Consider the following 13,803-nt stretch of genomic DNA (forward strand, 5'->3'; position numbering starts at 1 on the left):
CACTTTCTCTGGCAGCTCATTCCATACACGCACCACCCCCTGCGTGAAAAAGTTGCCCCTTAGGTCTCTTTTATATCTTTCCCGTCTCACCCTAAACCTATGCCCTCGAGGTCTTGACTCCCCGACCCCAGGGAAAAGACTTTGCCTATTTATCCTATCCATGCCTCTCATACTTTTGTAAACCTCCATAAAGTCACCCTTCAACCTCCGACGTTCCAGAGAAAACAGCCCCAGCCTGTTCAATATCAACTGGTTCAAGAGGTAGGACGGGGGCAGGGGCGCCAGCGCGCCAACCGGGGGGCTCGTTGGTCTAGCAGCATGATTCTCGCTTTGGGTCTTCGTCAACGCAGACGTGCAAGAGATCCCTGGTTCCAATCGCGGACGAGCCCGCGTTTCATGACTTGTGCGAAAGTGCCCGTTTAATTTTCTCAAAAAGCACCTTCGCAAAACGAGGTTGGGCTCCCTGGTTGGGCATCCCTCTGGTCCCAATGTCGAATTCAATAATCCTAGGGCCTGAAATCCATAGTATCCTCGTCCCTTCCACACACACCAAGCCTTGTTATCACGTAGTCTGTCTTTGCACACTACCTATTCTTAGCCACAAACAGTCTCCATTCACCCTCCCACGCACATCGTTGTCAACTCCCTTTCCTGTTCTTCCCTCGCTTTGGGCTCTATCCTGATCTATCATTTACTGCATCCGCCTTCCTCCCACAATATCTCCTGCATATAAACCAAAGTTTTCCCGATCACCATCAGTTCTGTGGAAGGGTCACCGGCAACTCCTGTTTTTTTTGTTTCTGATATACAACATCCGCAATTCTTTCACCTTTTTATTGAGGTAGAGTTGGAAATTGTTTCGACAGACAGGAGAAGAGAGGGGAGAGACAGAACAGACATAAACTGTTGATCTCCGCTGTTACTCATAATGTAAAATCATTGTAGTGCGATCACTTTCCTTAAGCATGAACAGAAGCCCTGGGTCATCCGTGAGCTTGTGGCGCAAGGGTAGCGCGTCTGACTCCACATCAGAAGGTTATGTATTCCAATCACATCTGGTTCACTGACGTCGACTTCTTACATTTCAAATCAAGAAAGGAGCACGTTCATTCCGGATATCTGTTGAGGCCAATCTTCTTTATGGAAACTTTCGAACACATGTGAAGCTTTGCTGTCAGTTTGATTTGTGAACACTGTGTCAGGGAGGTGGTGTGCCCATTGTTTGGATAAATGCTCAGCTCCCCCAGTTCATCACGGGATTCAAACACAGCCGTCTCCCTTTGGGCAGCCGCTTCGTTCAGTTGGTGACAGCGCGGTGTGAACAACATAATACCAACGCTTTAACAACATAATCCAGAGACTCCCAGCTTTATGTTTCTATCGATCAGGAGAGTGACAGCGAGTTCAGATAGAAATGTTTCCCACCAACAGCAAGTCCTTTCCTCTCACTGGACACAATTAAAATTATCTTTATTCAACAGAAGGAGCGGAAACTACAGTCTGACGGCCTCTCTCCACATTAACGGTGAGCCTGAATTTTATAAACGGTGTCAGTAAAATCCAGTGGCGGACACTGATTTGGTTCAATCGTTTTTTTGCCAAGTGAAACTCACGGAGAGGATGCTGCTGTGTGAAACAGCGTGGGGAATTAATGCAGGGCCTCCTGCGCATGGGACACACCGCAACTGATGTGTTTCACCTTCACCAATTTATTCCTATCTCGGAGAAGAGAGGTTTGATGATTCGGATCATAGCAGCCAGACAGAGAACAGGAGAAGAGCACTCAGCCCTTCACAAGCTTATCACCACAGCTGGGTCATCGTGGCCTGTGTATCAGTATGGGATAGTAATCTGCATCTACTAACTGGAAGCACAGCAAATTGGAGTGCTGGTGGGACTATCACACAGGAGAAAACGGCTTCGACCTATCAACTGGAGTGGCTCCCAATGCGTAACTCCGCTCACCTCAACTGCATAACTAAACAAATTACTCAGTGATTCAAAGGATTGCTCGGTTTTGAATTTGCATTGTGTCATGTACCTTCAATAATGTTGTCAAAACACCTTCATTGCTGTGATGGAGTATCCTGTTGGGCAGAATATACCCGTTGTCAAATTTTTCACGTTCTGTTTGTCCAACTCTGATTTCACTAAGAATCACAAAATGTGTGACAGCGCAGACTGAGGACATGTACCCCCCTGAGCTCTGCTGGCTCAACACAATATGTGAATAAGTATCTCATTCTGTCGCCTTCTCCCCGTAAATCTGCACATTGTTACATTGAACGTGACCACCGAATTCCCTTTTGTGTCCATTGAATCTAGCTCTTGATCACTGTCATACAGGAACTTACTGACCCCACTCCCTGTGCTTAAACGGTCTTCCTAATGTCACTTTTGCTGATTTTCCTGATGACTTTCAATCTCTGCCAATTCGTTCTCGATCCTTTTCGGCCTGGGAGCATTTTCACTGCATTATTTCCTCTGTCTAAAACCCTCATGACGTGGAAAATTCAATCAGACCAGCTTTCAGCCCTCTGTTCACCAAAGAGAGCTGCCCCAACTTTCCAATCTACCTTCATGACTGACATTCCTCATGCACGGCATCATTCATTTCAACCAATTCAGTGCTGTCTGCAATGACTTCACTTCCCCGCTTCCTGAAGTAACAACCTCAGGATTGAGCGTAATACAGGTAGAGGATTCATTCGAATTGCGCGGGCAAAAACTCTGCAAGACTTGTTTTCACTTTGAGCAAGTGTTTCCCTTCGCCATGTTCACTGCAATGGTACCTCTGTCCCATTCCTCATTCAGGCAGTCCGATCTGATTTAACGAAGCGGCTTTTTGAGAACACTGACCCGGCATTTTTGCTTCGGTCAATTTAAGAAATTAAGGTTCTCCTGGGATTGGAGCCCGGCACCTCCCACACTTCTGTATAAGCGAGAAAACCCAAAACTCGCATCATACCCCGAGACCAACGAGCCAAACACCATGTGAGTGTTCGCCTCCAAAAGCAACTGGGAGTTGCTCAGTACGAAATACATTGTACATTGCTCCCAGAATTACAAGCAGCAAAGAGTTTCAAGACCATCCGCTTCTCTTTCTGTCTCTCTGTTTTCAGGAAGCTGCTGTTTGTCCCGTCCCAAGGAGCCAGGCTGTCTCCACTGGTGGATAATTGAACCATTTCGTTTCTACTTACAAGCTGTGCTGGTGGAAGGCAGAGCCCATTCACTCTTCTGCTCTCTCTCACTATTACGTGAATCAGGAGAAGTCAGTTATAGTCATGTGTAGGAAATGACCAACTTTGAACTTGTTCCAAAGGTCCTGTTAACGGAGAGATAGAAAGATTCTGCGCTGTCGGGACAGAGAGAAATGGACACCGGAGACTCTTCCCTCAGGTAAATTGATATGAGTGCATTTTTGTGCAGCCTGTTTGGTGTTCAGAATTTGTCTTGACACAGCAATCCTGCAGAAAGTCTTTTGTTACACGGCTGTTGGTTTCTTTACTGCAGGAAATGGACAAAAACAGCAAGTCATGTGTTTCAACTTCACCGGTTCATTGCCATCTGAGAAGCTGCTCAAGGAGACACGTTCGAGACTGGTGTCAAAGACCTCCACTGCTGTCGTGTAATATGTTGTTTCACAGACGTATGGAGACGGTGTAAATATAAACTTTTTTCTCACTTCCCACATTCTGTTGGTCGAACTGTGATTTCACTCTGAATCACAGCATGTGTCACAGCGCAGACGGACGCCATGTGGCCCACCTTCACTCTGCTGGTTCGACAAAGTAAGTAAACGTGTGTCTCTATTCGTATCATTCACTTACCTTCTCTGTGTATTTCTGCATATTGTTACTTGAAATATGATCAGGCACCTCCACTAATTCTCCCCCCACATCGGCACGCCTTCCGATTTTGTAAAGTTGATCCTGCAACCCAAAACACTGCCAAATAAATTAACTGTTTGAATCAATCGAGGAACGGACTCCTCCAGATTGGCCAAGAACAAAAGGACGTCATCAGCATGATGTTAAAGATCAGCCATTTCAGAAAGTCATTTAAATGTAGAGCTTTTCTAAAAATAGGTGTGAATTCTGTCTGTGTCCCAATATCGAGTCAGACTGGCATTGTTTTTCAAAAAGCTCTGCGTTTAAATGAAGTTCTTGAAGGTAATTTAAAACAAGTTCTGGGATTAATGTACCAAAGAACAGAAGCCCATTCTAAAATATGAAAGATTTAATCTAAAATTCTTTAGTGAAGGACAGCTCCATGACCGTGGACTCCTTTGGCTATAAATTCTGTGATCATGATCTTATTGTCCACGACCACCTGATGAAAGAGCAGCACTCTGAAATGGAGTGATCAGTAAAAATGTCTCATTTGGATTCCCCAAGGTTAGAAATGGAAGCATATCTCTCCAAGGTTACAGTTTGATTTGCCCTTTCAGCACTCTTGAAATGTAATGTGTTCCATTGTAGTGTTCAATTCTGATCCATTAAAATCAGTATCCAGTCTCATCTGAGTGCAGAACCCACTCAACTGACGGAACAAACAAAAACTTTTCGGTTTGCTTTTTAGATGTGACATCTTCTCTCCCTCCCTCTCTGGTGACCCAGCAGGACTACCAGAGCTGGAAGTACCACTCTCGAAATACGATTACTGACCTACAGTTTTCTTGTGCTGCTGAACATAAGGATTTAAAAACTGCGATTTCCCCACGCAGGTGTGAAGCCTGCCGACTACAAAATGAGAAATGTCGTCAAAAAAAGGGAGACTGTTCCCCGGTTTCTTCTTTCAGATTCAAATCAGTGGAGGGTGAAAGATATTTCACTCATGTTAGGACTGGTCGGGAATCTGCAACCCACTGCCTGTCAGGGTGGTACAAGCAGATATCCACAGAGCTGCTTTTGAGGCATTGAGTCAAGTATTTGGAAATGAGATGAGAACAATGAGGGGCGTGAAGTCGTGATCGAAATGAAGCAGGCACCTGAGGACAAAGGTGTTTTTTTGCCAGTGAAAGATACTGCTTCACAAAGTTGTACTATGGAAGGGAAGCAGTGACGGTGATTATCTTTGGCTGTTCACCTTGTGAATGAACCCATTGCTGCGCATGTCCGTCTTAACATCAGAACTCTGCAGCATGGCGGTGTCAGGTACGCACAGTGCCAGGGCCGCAATGGATGACGCATCTGACTCCACCTACCTGTTTGAAATGCAGCTCACAGCTTCTTCACACACCCCAAATAATCTTTCTCATTGTCGTGAAGCGGGCATAAGGTTTGAATTCCCGATCTGCGGGAATGAGACTCTTTTCACTGTCTCGCGTCACTGACTTTTCCTGAGAACATCAAAGTCAAGTCATAGCGTTGTCAGAGGAGGGTAAGCTGAAAGAGACCCACACGCTGCTCACGGGCACATTTCACTTTCCCCAACTCACCGCCCCAACCACTGCGGCTCCTGGGAGTGGAAAGCCAACAAACACCAAAACCCAGTCTCAGCTTTGTAAATCTTCAGGAAATAAGAAAAATGTTCATTCCTTCGGGTCTTCCATCCTGGGCTGACAGGGGTGATTTTAAATGGCTGTCCAGTCAGTGTCAATTCTTTTTGGCTGAAAATATCTTCCTTATCTCATCCCAGCATTTCTTGCCACAGAGACCCGTGCGGCAGAGTTCATGTATATATTTCCTTGCATGGTATTTTGTAATTAACATTCGTTTGCTGGTTGTTTGTATCGGGTATTTCAGGTTCATTAGCCGCTGTTCAAGTGTGTTGGTAGGTTTGTGGGCTACCATGATGCTGAGGGGTTTGAGTTGTCTGGACATCATTTAACAGATATATTTAATGTAAGGTATTGCGGCTCGGGATTCTGCACACGTTGTGTCTGCTTGTGTCAATTTGTTGATGAGAAATCGGCATTCTGGGTTTATTGGGTAGGCAAAACTGAGGATTGGAGATGCTGGAAACCAGAGTTTAGATCAGAGTGGTGCTGGAAAAGCACAACAGGTCAAGCAGCTTCCGAGGAGCAGGAAAATCGAAGTTTCGGGCAAAGGCCCTTCATCAGGAGTAGAGGTAGGACGCCTCCAGGTTGGAGAGATAAATTGGGGATGGGGGGTGTGCTGGGGCGAAGGTAGCAAAGAGTAAAATAGGTGAATGGTGGTGGGTATGGAGGTGACAGGTCAGAGAGGAGAGTGGAGCGGATAGGTGGGAAGGGAGCTTGGCAAGTAGAACAGGTCATGAGGTCAGTGTTGAGCTGGAAGTTTAAAACTGAAGTAAGGTGCGGGGAGGGGAAATGAGGAAACTGGTGAAGTCCACATTGATGCCCTGGGGTTGAAGTGTTCTGAGGCGGAAGATGAGGTGTTCTTCCTCCAGGCGTCGGGTGGGGAGGGGGTGGCGGTGAAGCAGGCCCAGGACCTGTATGTCCTTGGCAGAGTGGGAGGGGGGGTTTGAAATGTTGGGCATAGGACGATGGGGTTGATTGGTGCCGGTGTCCCGGAGATGTGACTTGACTCTCCAGTCTCCCCAAAGTTGTAGAGATCGCATCGGGAGCAATGGATGCAAAAAATTACATTGGTGGATGTACAAGTGAAAGTCTTCTAACCATCGCGGCACGGGTTCGATTCCCGGGCAGAGAAGCAATTCTCAGTAGAACTAGCACAAAGCATGCATATCTCCCTGGTGGTCTAGTGGTTAGGATTCGGCGCTCTCACCGCTGCGGCCCGGGTTCGATTCCCGGTCAGGGAGCCAATTTTTTGCGTGTCTGTTGGCTACTAATTCTTCTTAAATGCGCTGTACAGTTATTTATTGATCTTCATAGTTCCTGGGTGCTGCAGTGTGTAGTGGATCGTTGAAATAGCTTCCTAATGCAGATTTGTTTGTATGTGTAGGGATGTTTGCTTCTGTAATTAAGTTCTTGGTTCGCGTGCGTTGTTTTCCTGTCGAGGCTGTTTTGAATTTACCATTGACTGTTCGCTCTACTGTGACATCTAGAAATAGCACTTTCTTGTTGTTCTCCGCTTTTGTGAATTTTATGACAGTCAGGATATTATTGATGGTGTTGTACGTTTCCTCTAATTTGTTTCATTTTATGATGACAAAAGTATCATCGCTGGAGCGGACCCAAAGTTTGGATTGGATCGTTGGAAGGGCTGTTTGTTCGAGTCTCTGCATTATTGCTTCTGCTAGGAATCCTGACTCTGGTGGTTTCATGGGTGTTTCGTTGATTTGTTTGTAGGATTTGTTACTGAATATGAAGTGGATGGTAAGGCACAGCTCCACGAGCTTGACAGTGTTATCTTTGCTGATGAAGTTGGTGCTGTTTGGTGTTTGTGTCTTTGGTTCTTCGAGTAGTGTCTTCATTTTTCTTTGGCCACGTTTATGTTAATGGATGTGAACATGGCTGTATGTCAAAGGACAACATTATTCCATCCTCTTCTACCTTGGTGTCTTTGGTGTTCAAGAGTTCTTGGATAGAGTAACTGGAATGGTGCGAATCTTCGACTTGGTGTTTTAGTCTTCAGTGGGGGTCTTTGATTAGTCTGTATATTGGTGCTCCAAGTGGCCTGAGGGGGGCTCCTGGTTTGAAGAGGAGGAGAACAGCAACAAAGTGCCATTCCTAGATGTTACAGTAGAGCGAACAGTCAATGGGTAACTTCAAACTAGCGTGGACAGAAAAATAACACACACAAACCAAGTCCTTAATCACAGAAGCAATCATCCCAACACCCACAAACGAACCTGCAGCAGGACATTATTTCAACGAGCCAGTACACACTGCAGGACAGAGAAACTACGAAGAGCAGAAGAAAAAAACGTATATAGTGTATTTAAGGAGAAAGGGTACCCAATAAACCCATTCCGCCAATTTCTCATTGATGCTTCCAAGCTGACTCTCAAAAATTCGGTTTGTCCTTCCATTCTTTCCTATTTTATTTTGTGCGTTTTGAAAACTTTCCCAATCCTCTAACTGAGTGTTGGAGTTGGGAAGCTATGTTGTGGCTGTACAGGGCGTTGGAATATTGTGGAATAATTTTGGAATATTGTGTGCAATTCTCGTCTCCCTCCTATCAGAAGGATAATGTGAAATTTGAAAGGGTTCTGAAGCACCTATGGGTCAACAGAGGGGAGAGGCCCTTCTGCTGTCCTGAGTGCGGGAAGGCCTTTAGCGATTCCTCTGCAATGCTGACGGACCAGTTGGCCCACGCCAGGGACGTAAGTTCTCTGGCCCCAAATGCAAGATGGCCTTCTGCAGTTCTTCCCACCTGCTGAGACACCAGTGGGTCCACACCGAGGAGGGGCCGTCCTTCTGCCCCGAGTGCAGGAAGGGCTTTGCTCTTTCCTCTGACCTGCTGGCCCACGAGTGGATCCACATGGGGGAGAGGTCGTTCAGTTGCCCTAAGTGAAGGAAGGCCTTCAGCAATTCCTCAGCCCTGCTTAACCACCAATCCGTCCACACTGGAGAGAAGCCATTTTCCGGCCCCGAGTGCGGGAAGGGCTTTACCAGCTCCTCCGCCCTGTTGAAGCACCAGTGTGTCCACAGCGGGGAGAGACCCTTCAGCTGGCACGAGTGTGGGAAGTGATTCATGTTTTCATGCAACTTGTGGAAGCACCAGCCGGGGCACCAACGCTCTCAGCAATCAGATCCCACCGGTGTTCTGCCTTGGGTCACCCCATGGACTAAACCTCCTGCCATTTCTGACAGTGGGTGCAGTGGGAGTGTTGGTGAGCTGTTTTTGTTTTCTGCTGGACTGCAATTGCCTCCACCACCCCCCACAACCATAACCTCACTGTGACTCAGTGGCGTCACGGTGACTCAGTGCTTAGCACTGTTGCCTCATGGCACCAGGAACTCAGGATGAATTCCACCCTTGGGGGTCTGTGTGCAATTTGTGGAGGATAGGAAAATGGATCTGACTGGGTTACTCTTCGGAGGATCAGTGCAGATGTGATGGGCTGAAGGACCTGTTTCCACACTGTAGGATTTCTACGATCCTTTGAGCTTTGCTTTGAGAGGACACTGCTGCTCATTGAGCTCGGGACTGCACATTGGCAATGAAATGATCCAGAGAAACCTAAGACCACAAGATCATCGGAGCAGAAGTTAGGCCATTCGGCCCTTCAAGTCTACTCTGCCATTTGTTAGAGTAAAAAATTCAGATGAGATTCTCTACAGTGTGGAAACAGGCCATTTGTCCCGATAAGTCCAGAAGCGACCCTCTGAAGAGTAACACACCCAGACCCATTTCTCTTTAACTAATGCACCTAACTCTATGGGCAATACAGCATGGCCAATCCACATGACCTGCACATCTTTGGACAGGACCCCCAGAGAAAACCCACGCAGACACTGGGAGAATGTGCAAACTCCTCACAGACAGCCACCCAAGGCTGGAATCAAACCTGGGTCCCTGGCGCTGTGAGGCTGAGCCAGTACATGTTGCAACCCGAAGTAGGCAAGCAGGAGGTTGGGAGAATACAGCAAGCCAGGCAGCACCAGGATATGGAGTAGTCAGCGTTTTGGGTATTAACCATTCTTCAGGACTGAAACGTTGACTTTTCTATGAGAATCGATTTATGGAATGTTGCTGGGGGTTAGAGGGTTTGAGCTACAGGGAGAGTCTGAATAGGCTGGGGCTGTTTTCACTGGAGCATCGGAGGCAGAGGAGTGACCTAATAGAGGTTACAAAATCATGAGAGGCATGGACAGGGTAATAGACAAGGTCTTTTCCCTAGGCTGGGGGAGTCCAGAAATAGAGGGCATAGGTTTAGGGTGAGAGGCGAAATATACAAATAGACAACTTCTTCATGCAGAGGGCGGTACATATATGAAATGAGCTGCCACAGGATATGGGTCAGGAGCTGTCAAATGTGACCAGATAACTTTAGGATTTCAGGTCAGCATGGAAAAGTTGGACCGAAGGGTCTGTTTCCATGCTGTACGTGTAACTTACTACTGGTCCTGATGTAAGTTTAAAATCGAGTCCAAGTAACTTTGAATAGTTCAATCTTGTTGAGCTCACCTCCTGAAAAGTTTCAGATGAATCCCTCTGAGAGATACTGTTTAAACATGCTGAGTTGGAAAAAGTATCCCATCAAGTTCAACACAAACCCAGAGTTGAAGAAGTCAGAAGTCAGATCACCAAGGGGACCAAAACTGATCACAATATTCCAGGTGCATCCTCATGAACGTCCTGTATAACTACAATATAACTTCCCAACATCTATCGCAATTCCCTAAATGATGAAGATTAGTGTGCCTAAACCTTTCTTCACTGCCTTGTGCAGCGATGTTATCAGAGATATAGGACCTACTTTAAACTGATCCACAATCCAGCTGCTGGGTGCACCGAAGCAGAGTAGTACAGCATGAGTGTGCTGGATAGATAACGAAGAAGTCGATAGGTCAAAACCATATGATGCTATTGCTCAATGTCTCCTTAAGCTGCTTTCCTTGGCAAAGGTGCTCTGTTCTGTGTCTTGCCTTTGCATCTACTTCCCAAAGCTTCTTCAGTACAGGAGTGGTCGTGGCAGCTGGAGCCCAGCAGCTCAACAACCCCCCGGAGCTGGAGGAAGGTCCGAGCTCCAAAAAGCGGGGTGTAAGGCTGGAGGTTGGATTTGCTCAAGGCTTGTATCATATTAAATAATTTAAATGGTATCTATTGTAAGGGGCTATGGATTACATTAAAACCAGAGAATCATGTCAAAGGGCTTGTTTATATTTAGCAGTTGTAGGTCGTAAAATACACTTCCTGGAGGAGCACCTTCTATGATGCTACAATTCTTGCCTTCTGCTCTTCCCCCATTTCTTAACTCCCATCTTGATTTTATAGTTTTTTGGTCAAATTTGATTTCATATTTATCAGACTTGGTATTCAATGTGTGCTATTAATTTGTTTGTTCGAATATTGTAAGTCCAAGTGAATGATGTAATTTCATTTCTGATATCAGAGTTTGACATTGAATGTGCAGGTGTGAATACCAGTAAGTTGTGAAAATAAATCAATAACATGTGATTTAATAGCAAAAAGAGCAGTTCACCGCAATCAATGGCATTGTCTCATTTGAAGGTGATGTGTTGAGCCTGACCAACAAACCGTTTCATGCAGTCACCCAATTTAATTTAAATTTTCTTTAACTTAATTGAAGATAATAACTCTGGCATGCTAAAATTTATAGAATTTGTGTATAAGATTTATTTATATAACAATTGCTCTGCCACATTGGGGAGACTGGATGCCAACTTGCAGAACATTTCAGGGAACAGCTCTTGGTCTCCACAACTGAACGACCCCACCGCCCTGTAGCTGAACACTTTAACTCCCCCTCCCAATCCGTCAAGGGCATGCAAGTACTTGGCCGCATCCCCCTCCAAGCTCTAGCTACCTGACGCTTGTAGGAAGAACACTTCATCTTCCGCCTTGGAACCCACCAACTACATGGGATCAATGTCGATTTCACCAGCTTCCAAATTTCCCCTCACCCTCACTCCCACACCACGCGCCTTGTCCCAGATCCAACCTTTCAGCTCGGCATTGGCCTCTTGAGCTGTCCTATCTTTTCATCTTGCTTCCCACCTATTCACTCCACCCTCCTGTCTTACATCTCATGATCTCTCCCCACCTCCATCGACCTATTTCATTCACAGCTACCTCCCCTCCATCCCCATCTCCTTCCCAATTATCTCTCGGCCTCCTTGGACCAACCTTCATTCCTGATGAAGAACTTATGCTCTAAACGAAGACTGTGGTGAAGGAACATCCTGAATAAGAAAGAGCTCCCAATTCAGATGTGTTCTCCATTTGTTTCCCCGTTCTTCTCGAAATAAGAAATGTCTTTTTCTTCCACGAGAAAGTGGTCTTATACTTTGCGGTGTCTGAAGTGTTATACCACTCCACGTCTTTGCCCAGCTTTAAAGAATCCTTTCAACCTGTCTTTCTGACAATGGTGGCGGTGACCAAAAGCAATGCCCCATTTCTCCTCCTATGAACCACTTTGAGATGTTGTCTGAGTGTACTTGGTTTTCAAAATGTAATTTAGCCATTGAAGTGAACTGGGTTAATCTTTATTGGTCACTAGCTTTGTTTGCACTAACTGTAATTACCCACCAATTTGCTGTTTTTTGTTCCACCAAAGCTGGAAACAATGATCTGTATTTATGTTGCACTCAGGTGTGAACAATCAACCCAAGAATTGTCATATTATTATAGTTGACTCAAGCTATAACAGGAGGCATTCTGTGGCAGTTTAAGACTAAAAATGTGGCTGGAAAGAATGTAGATTGATGAGGAAAGTCAAAAAGCAGAATCTCTGGCTACAATCTATCAGTCTGGCTTGATGAAGTGGTGGCTGTTCAAAAGCACCTTCCAAGCCATCACCTCAACCACCAAGAGCAGGTAAGTGTGAACACAGCATTCCAACTGTGAAATACATCGCATTGCTTCTTTGTTATTGATCAAAAGCCTGGAATTCGCTCCTGAACATTATTGCACACCAAATCATAATTGTGAAGCAATTTAAGAGGCAGCTCAGCACCACGTATTCAAGGACAGTTTGGGAAGGGTTGTTGGCAGAGCCAATGATAGTCACATCTCATGAAATAATAAGCAAAGAGGCATGGACAGAGGATTGGCTAACCAATGATACAATTGGGATAAGGGACATGTTCAGGATAGCAAATTGTAACTAGTAGTGTGCCACAGTGATCTGTGCTGGGGCCAAAATTATTTACAAAATCTATATTAATTCCTTGGATAAGTAAAGTGAATGCACTATTGCCAAGACTGCAGAAGAGACGGTTGATGGGAAGGCAGGTGGTAAGAATGACATGAAATATCTGGAGAGGGACATGGACAAGTCAAGCAAATGAGCAAACCTTTGGCAGACGGAATAGAATGTGGGGACATGGGGTGGTGCACTTTGCCAGGAGGAAAGGTGCTGAATGTTAAATGGAGAAAGCTGTTGCATAGAGGGATTTGGAAGCCCATATCCATGCATCTCTTCAGCCAAATTCAGTGAGTAATAGGGAAGGCAAATGGGAGGTTGGCCTTTAAATAGAGTATAAAAGTAGGGAGGTTATAGTGAACCTATGTCAGGCATCAGTCAAGTCAAAACTGAACACTGGGAGGGTCCTTTACCTAAGGAAAAATATACTGGCATTGGAGGCAGCCCAGAGAAGGTTGACCAGAATGATATCAGGGATGGAAAGAATATCATATGAAGAGAAGTGAATAGGTTGGACCTGTACTTATTCGAAGTTTGCAGATTTAGAGGTAACCTTATTTTCACATAAAAGATTCTAAGGATACTTGACGGGCTTGATGTGGAAAAGTTTAGCTTTGTGGATGAACCTAGCACCAGAGGGAATAACCTGCAAATGAGGGATTGCATGTTGAAGACAGTAAGGAATTGTTACTGAAGGCAGTAAATCTGTGGAACATGTTACTACAGAGTGTTGTTGAGCCTGGGTCGTTAAGTACATTCAAGGCTGTCAGATTTTTTTTAACCAGTGAGGGAATTGAGGATTATGGGGAAATGGCAGGAAAGTGGAGTTGATGTTTACTAGAACAAACGTGATCTAAATAAACGGCAGAATTGATTCAATGCGCTGAATTGAATAGTAAGTAATAAAGGGGGAAAGGATACAGCTGGCAACTACAGGCCGGTCAGTGTTGGAAAATTAGAGATTGCACGGAGTTGGTGGCATTTTGGCATTGTTACTGGATTTAACATCCGGAGTTTCAAATTGATGATGCTATGTCTCCGGTGAGCTTTGAAATCAATTAATATATCTGGAATATAAAACTT

The 13,803-nt window shown here is 45.4% G+C and overlaps 1 non-coding gene across 1 annotated transcript; it reads left to right on the forward strand.

Moving 5' to 3' along the window:
* The first annotated feature begins 6,672 nt into the window (after positions 1-6,672).
* Positions 6,673-6,744, forward strand: trnae-cuc (transfer RNA glutamic acid (anticodon CUC)). Its single transcript has one exon. It is a non-coding gene; the product is annotated as a tRNA-Glu (tRNA).
* Positions 6,745-13,803: the final 7,059 nt, after the last annotated feature.

This window comes from Chiloscyllium punctatum, chromosome 36, assembly GCF_047496795.1.
Source record: "Chiloscyllium punctatum isolate Juve2018m chromosome 36, sChiPun1.3, whole genome shotgun sequence".
Lineage (NCBI taxonomy): Eukaryota > Metazoa > Chordata > Chondrichthyes > Orectolobiformes > Hemiscylliidae > Chiloscyllium > Chiloscyllium punctatum.